Genomic DNA, 7,410 nt, shown 5'->3' with positions numbered 1-7,410 from the left:
TGGAATAAGACAAGGATACCCACCCTCACCACTTCTATTCAACATAATATTGGAAGTCCTAGCCATGGGAATCAGACAAGAAAAAGAAATAAAAGGTATCCAAATTGGAAGGAAAGAGGTAAAATTGTCATTATGTGCAGGTGATACGATATTATATATAGAAAGCCCTAAAAGACTCCACACGAAAACTACTAGAACTGATAAACAAATTTAGCAAGGTAGCAGGATACAAGATTAACATACAGATTCTTTACACTAACGATGAAATATCAAAAAGGCAAAGTTAAAAAAAAAATCCCTTTTAAAATCACATTTAGGGCTTCCCTGGTGGCACAGTGGTTGGGAGTCCACCTGCCAATGCAGGGGACGTGGGTTTGTGCCCCGGTCCGGGAAGATCCCACATGCCGCGGAGCGGCTGGGCCCATGAGCCATGGTCACTGAGCCTGCGCGTCTGGAGCCTGTGCTCCGCAACGGGAGAGGCCACAACAGTGAGAGGCCCGCGTACCACCAAAAAAAAAAAAAAAAGAAAAATCACATTTAAAAAATACTTAGTAGTAAACCTGACCAAGGAGGTGAAAGACTTAACATGCTGAGAACTGTAAAACACTGATAAAAGAAATTGAATATGATTTAAAGAAATGACAAGATATCCCATGCTCTTGGATTGGAAGATTAATATTGTTAAAATGGCCATACTACTCAAAGCAATCTACAGATTTAATGCAACCTGTAAATCAAATTCCCATGACATTTTTCACAGAACTAGAACAAATTATTCTAAAATTTATATGGAATCACAAAAGACCCATAATTGCCAAAGCAATCCTGGGGAAAAAGAACAAAGCTGGAGGCATAACCCTCCCAGGCTTCAGACAATACTACAAAGCTACAGTAATCAAAACAGCAGGATATTGGCACAAAAAACAGACATACATATCTGTGAAACAATAGAGAGCCCAGAAATAAACCCACACACCTACAGTCAATTAATCTTTGACAAAGGAGTCAAGAATATACAATGGAGAAAAGACAGTGTCTTCAGCAAGTGATGTTGGGAAAAGTGGACAGCCTCATGTAAATCAATGAAAACACTTCCTCACACCATACACAAAAATAAACTCAAAATGCATTAAAGACTTAAATATCAAACAGGACACCCTAAAACTCCTAGAAGAGAATATAGGCAGAACATTTCTGACATAAATCATAGGAATGTTTTCTTAGATCAGTCTCCCAAGGCAATAGAAATAAAAATAAACAAATGGGACCTAATCAAACTTACAAGCTTTTGCACAGCAAAGGAAACCATAAACAAAACGAAAAGACAGGGCTTCCCTGCTGGCGCAGTGGTTGAGAGTCCGCCTGCCGATGCAGGGGACACAGGTTTGTGCCCTGGTCCGGGAAGATCCCACATGCCGCGGAGCGGCCGGGCCCGTGAGCCATGGCCGCTGAGCCTGAGCGTCCAGAGCCTGTGCTCCACAACTGGAGAGGCCACAACAGTGGGAGGCCCACGTACAGCAAAAAAAAAAAAAACGAAAAGACAGCCTATAGACTGGGAGAAAATATTTGCAAATGATGCGACCCACAAGGCTTAATTTCCAAACTATACAAACAAACAGCTCATACAACTCAATAACAACAACAACAAAAACAAACCAGTCAGAAAATGGGAAGAACCCTTAAATAGACATTTCTCCAAAGAAGACTTACAGATGGCCAATAGGCACATGAAAAGATGCTCAACATCTCTAATTATTAGGGAAATGCAAATCAAAACTACAATGAGGTATCACCTCAACTGGTCAGAATGGTGATCATTAAAAACTCCACAAAAAATAAATGCTGGAGAGGGTGTGGAGAAAAGGGAACCCTCATATACTGTTGGTGGGAATGTAAATTGGTGCAGCCACTATGGAAAACAGTATGGAGGTTCCTTAAAAAACTAAAAGTAGAGTTACCATATGATCCAGCAATCCCACTCCTGGGCATATATCCAGAGAAAACTCTAATTCAAAAAGATACATGCACCACAATGTTCATAGCAGCACTACTTACAGTAGCCAAGACATGGAAGCAACCTAAATGTCCATCAACAGATGAATGGATAAAGAAGATGTGGTGTGTATGTACACACACACACACACACACACACACACACACAATGGAATACTACTCAGCCATAAAAAAGAAAGAAATAATGCCATTGCAACAACATGGATGGACCTAGAGATTATCATACTAAGTGAAGTAGGTCAGACAAAGACAAATATCTTATGATATCACTTCTATGTGGAATCTAAAATATGATACAGATGATCTTATTTACAAAACAGAAACAGACTCACAGACATAGAAAACAAACTTATGGTTACCAAAGGGGAAAGGGGGTGGGGGAGGGATAAATTAGTAGTTTGGGATTAGCAGATACAAACCACTATATATAAAATAGGTGAATAACAAGGTCCTACTGTATAGCTCGAGGAATTGTATTCAATATCTTGTAATAACCTATAATGAAAAAGAATATGAAAAGGATTATATATACACACACTTATGTATAACTGATTTGCTTTGCTGTACACCTGAAACTAACACAACATTGTAAATTAACTATACTTCAAAAAAGAACAATGATCTATGGACAAACATACTTTAGTAAACTGTTGATGAAAAATAAATTTTAGGATATAAGTGTTGAAAATGGCATTTTAAATGTATTCTAAAATTGATTCTTAAGACCTAAATTGCCCAGGTTTCATTCCAGAGTTCCTAAATGCTTTTATTGCAGACTTTAATAAGATTTCCTCCTCAAAGTAATTATGGATATCTCATTTTTGAATGCTAATATGTACCATGATCATTCTTCAAATTCTGAGAGTGTCTTAAAAACATATTTTAATCAACAGCACAGAATTTCACTGATTTTTCACAAGTGTGTGGAATTCACTTGGGGTACAGAAACATTTTTAAAATAATGAAAGGACTTCAATTATTTATGAAACAACTATTGCCCATACAAAATTGAATGATTCTGTAATAGTCTGGTAGAGGATCAGCTATTGTTCAACTAAATGCTAGGGACAGTTTGCAAAATGAGATAATTCATATCAATGACCAGATTTTATACTATGGTGACATGATTTTTAAAAAAACATATCTATGAACATGTAACTCCTACATCATTTCATTCTTTCAATTTTAAATGTGGCAAATTCTGTTATCAAGCATAATTGGGGAATATGTTCTGCTTAATCAAGTTTCAGTTTATATAAATGGTTTAAAAATTTATATAGAAATATAATATATAAATACATAATAGATTATAACATATCTATGCACATATATACCAGCTTTCAAAGAATTTCAGTGCCTAAATGAGCCACTAAAACTTATTTAACCACAAATAAATGGTTAAACACAATCATCATCTCATTCTAGAATTTAATCCATGTGTGTGACAATGTTTCTAAGGAAAAAAGCATATATAATTCTTGCCTGTGATGCCTAAAACTTTGTTCCTACATAAAGGAATCGCCTTACTCCCTGTTCCACTTGCCACCCCTGACCCTAAGCAGGCAATAGGAGCTGGATTCCCACAGTTCGTACCCAGTGATGGTAGCCTCTAAAGCCTGATGATCATTTGAGGAGGTGCAGAGGCTGAGGGTAAACTCCAGAAGGCTGAAGAGCTATGATGGAGTGACCAGAGCTCCTCCTCAAAATTCTACGGAAATCTGGGTCAGGGAGGAGAGAATACTTAAGACAAGAACTTGAAGATAAATTTTCAATCTGATAAATTACGTGAGATTATTCACGTAGCAAAAGGATTACAGTGTGTCCCAGGGACATTTGAAGAAACACATTTTCAAGCATTATGAAACACAACTCTTTAAATAATTACAAAGAAAAAAATTAGCTAAAATGTTATAGCTACTGATAATTTGCAAAAGTGGAAGTTTGCGTATCCATTTTATTTTATTTTATTTTTTTGCCATACGCGGGCCTGTCACTGTTGTGGCCTCTCCCGTTGTGGAGCACAGGCTCCGGACGCGCAGGCTCAGCAACCATGGCTCACGGGCCCAGTCACTCCACGGCATGTGGGATCCTGCCGGACCGGGGCATGAACCCGTGTCCCCTGCATTGGCAGGCGGACTCTCAACCACTGTGCCACCAGGGAAGCCCTATTTTATTTTTTAATATAAAACTATGGACCATTGTTCACCAATGTTTACAATAAAGTAAACAATATACAGTTGGATAACATTCTGATTACTACAAAGTTATTGCTTTTTTATGCTTCTGCTGAACCAGTAACCCAGATACTGAAAAGATTGAGCCTGTGTGTAAGGAATCAGTTGGGGGTAAAGAAAAAACATATAGATCAATAGTTTAGATTACAAAAGTTAATCTAAACTATTTATTTAAATAGTTTTATTAAGTTAATCTAAACTATTTATTTAAAATTTATTCTATCAGGTCCTAGATTGACAGCATCTCTAACAACCTGGTTAGGTTTCCATGAGCAAAGTCTTAGACATCCTCTTAGTCAGTACAGCACAGGGATTTCAACTTCTAGTAAAGAAGAGGTTCACTAGAAGAAACCTTTAAATGTCCATTTAACTAAGTCTTGCTTGGCTAATTGAAACACACCAGGATTTTTCTAGTTTTCTCATCTGGGTGGGGAGATTCTTGGTAGTGATAAAATTTTTCCTGTCAGGAGTTTTGCAAATAAACTTCCATTTATGTGACTGTAGTTATAGATATGGATTCAGATACAACTGCTTTTATTGTCCAATTTAAGTTATTTACATTATATTTAAATTTTCCAATTAATTATGGAATCATCTACCTAACTTGAAAGGTTAAGCCTTCAGGAAAATTTTCCATTTAACTTGAACGCATTTATTTCTTAGGCTGCTCAGAGAGATGGCATCCCAGAAATATGGGCTTATCCCTGGTTATGAATTGGCATTTTTGTTTCAGCAAGTGTTTTTAAAAAATAAAAGAAGGAAAAGAAAATCATTTACATATGTGTTTTATGTATACACACAAAAAACCCCCTCATAAACGAAAAACCCGGAATGGTCCTTAGGCATATATGAGTTAAACACAATCTGATCGCGTAATGACTGTGGAGATTTCCTCCAACATTTAGAAAATTTGTTCCCTAATGCAGAGAAAATAATATATCATGGTATCAAATGTTCTTTTCTGATAAAGGAAGCAACTAAGAAAGCTTTATTTATTTGTTCAATGTAACCAGTGCTATAGACTCAAAAAAACAAAAAACAAAAAAACCCCTAACACTCCTTCAAAATGAACATACAAAACTTTATTTTCATTAGAATCTAGTTATTTCTTCACACTAATAAACGAAAAAAACCAAGACCCAGAGCTTATATGCATCAACTTATGTGCGTGTGTGTGTGTGTGTGTGTGTGTGTGTGTAATTATATATATGGCAATGCAAACAATTATTGAGCTTCATTTTCTGGACAAGAATGCCAAGTTAGTCTCTGAATAAAAAGCACTGCACTTTGAGGACACTTCATTTTTGCCTCTTTGGTCAGCACCAAGTCTGCCTCATCTGAATCTTCCCATTTCATGAGAAACACCAATTCTCCACTGCTGTCTGTGGCACCAGTTATTCATTCAGGGTCAGACCTCCCACAAAGCCTCTTGCTTTGCCCGGCAGCATCTCTCTTCTTTGATTCACTATCATCAGATTCGCTGCCAGATAAAGATTTTCTTTTTGTACCACCTTTTTCTGTACCAGCTGTTGGAGAATTAACAAATGTTTTAATTACCGCTGGGCAGTATAGGTTTTCTTCGGGTTCCTAGTATTGTCAGCATCTGTATTCCCTTCCACTTGAGGAAATAACCACCCCCTCACTTTCACTACACGGCAGTTCTCTTTTTCCACTACCAATTCTTCAGGCTCTTCCTCTCTGACTTTTTACTCTTTGCATCCTGTTTCTTTCCCATGTTTTGCAATGCAGTTTTATTGGAGGCCATTTTTATTGCAAACTTGAAGAGGTATTATTCCTTGCCTTCGAGCTGCCCCAAGGTATGCTTCGTCTCTGGCCCTGCATGCCTCAGGCTCGAGTTCCCTTTAATCCTCATGTTTCAAGCTGCAGGTACAATCCCAAAGTCCTGGCCGAGCCAGGCAGGAGGGCTCCCATGGGTCTCACCAACATCTCTGCCTCAGGCCCCAGCAACCCCCCTCCTGCCGAAGCACCCCCTTGGTTCAGACAGCATCAGTCATTGCGTCTCTCCACAGGCACAGAAGAGCAGAGTGGAAGTCTCACAGGACAGATATCCCTCATGTGTGGAGGACAGTAATAAAGGCACATCTTTGTGCATGAGAGCTCTCCCAACTCCTCCCTACCTTTGACCCTCACTTTCACAAGCCTTCCTCCTTGGTTGTCACTCCACAGGCCTCACCCTCCCCTGGTCATCTTTTTGACTCAAGCAGGAAAGAAGTCAGAAATGCGTAAGACTCACCATGGATTGGACAAAAGACTGAGGAATTATCTACATTTGACACACAGCTACTCTCCTTTTCTCATCAGGATATACTCGGTGAACATTTCCTGACAGAGCTGTACTGGAGGTAGCCCAGGGAATTTATTCTCTCTGTCTCTGACCTGGTTTTATCAAGGGACTGCTAGCAGGGAAGTAATAAAGGTAAGTGAACCCCCGAGGCTACATAAAACATATTTATAAGCAAGCATTTCTAGGCTGTGTCTCATCACAAGCTAACTGCAGTCTAGAGCTGGTCTTTCCAGCACATCACCACTCCACTAAACTCCCTCAGTGTTTGGTAGCAGGTTACTGGGAAGAAGTGCAGGAAAAGATGCCATGTGCCTCAGTTAGACTGATACATTATCTAAAAATATTTGCACCCGTGAGTTCATTGTGTGGGAAAGAATCTTTTCAAAGAGCATTGGTTGGGTTTTTGTCTGCTTGTGAAAGTAGTGGAAGATCAACTATAGAAAAAGCCCCAAAAGCATAAGGAGGAAAATAAAAATTGTATGTCATTCCACCTCACAGAGACAACCAATGTAAACATTTTGAGATATTTCCTTTCAGCCATGAGAGAGAGAGAGAGTTACCACAATTAGGATCATATTTAATTATGTATGCATTTTTGTGTCTTGCTTTTTTCATTTAACACTACATGATTCATTTAACATTCAACAAATGTTAATGGACCATTATCAATCAGAAGTACACTTGTCTCTGAATTCTATGAGAATTTTCTGATAATATTAAATACTCTTCAAAAGCTATTTTTTTTAATTTATTTATTTTATTTATTTTATTTTTGGCTGCATTGGGTCTTTGTTGCTGTGTACAGGCTTTCTCTAGTTGCAGCAAGCGGGGGCTACTCTTCGCTGCGGTGCGCGGGCT

General features: G+C 38.3%; 1 pseudogene; it reads right to left on the bottom strand.

Annotated features, from left to right (window-relative positions):
* Window positions 1-5,471: 5,471 nt before the first annotated feature.
* On the bottom strand, window positions 5,472-6,012 carry LOC113617849 (chromobox protein homolog 3 pseudogene; annotated as a pseudogene).
* Window positions 6,013-7,410: the final 1,398 nt, after the last annotated feature.

This window comes from Aethalodelphis obliquidens, unplaced genomic scaffold (assembly GCF_003676395.1).
Source record: "Aethalodelphis obliquidens isolate GAN/ISIS:26980383/991018 unplaced genomic scaffold, ASM367639v1 scaffold5, whole genome shotgun sequence".
NCBI lineage: Eukaryota > Metazoa > Chordata > Mammalia > Artiodactyla > Delphinidae > Aethalodelphis > Aethalodelphis obliquidens.
This window is presented reverse-complemented; position numbering and strand designations above follow the sequence as displayed.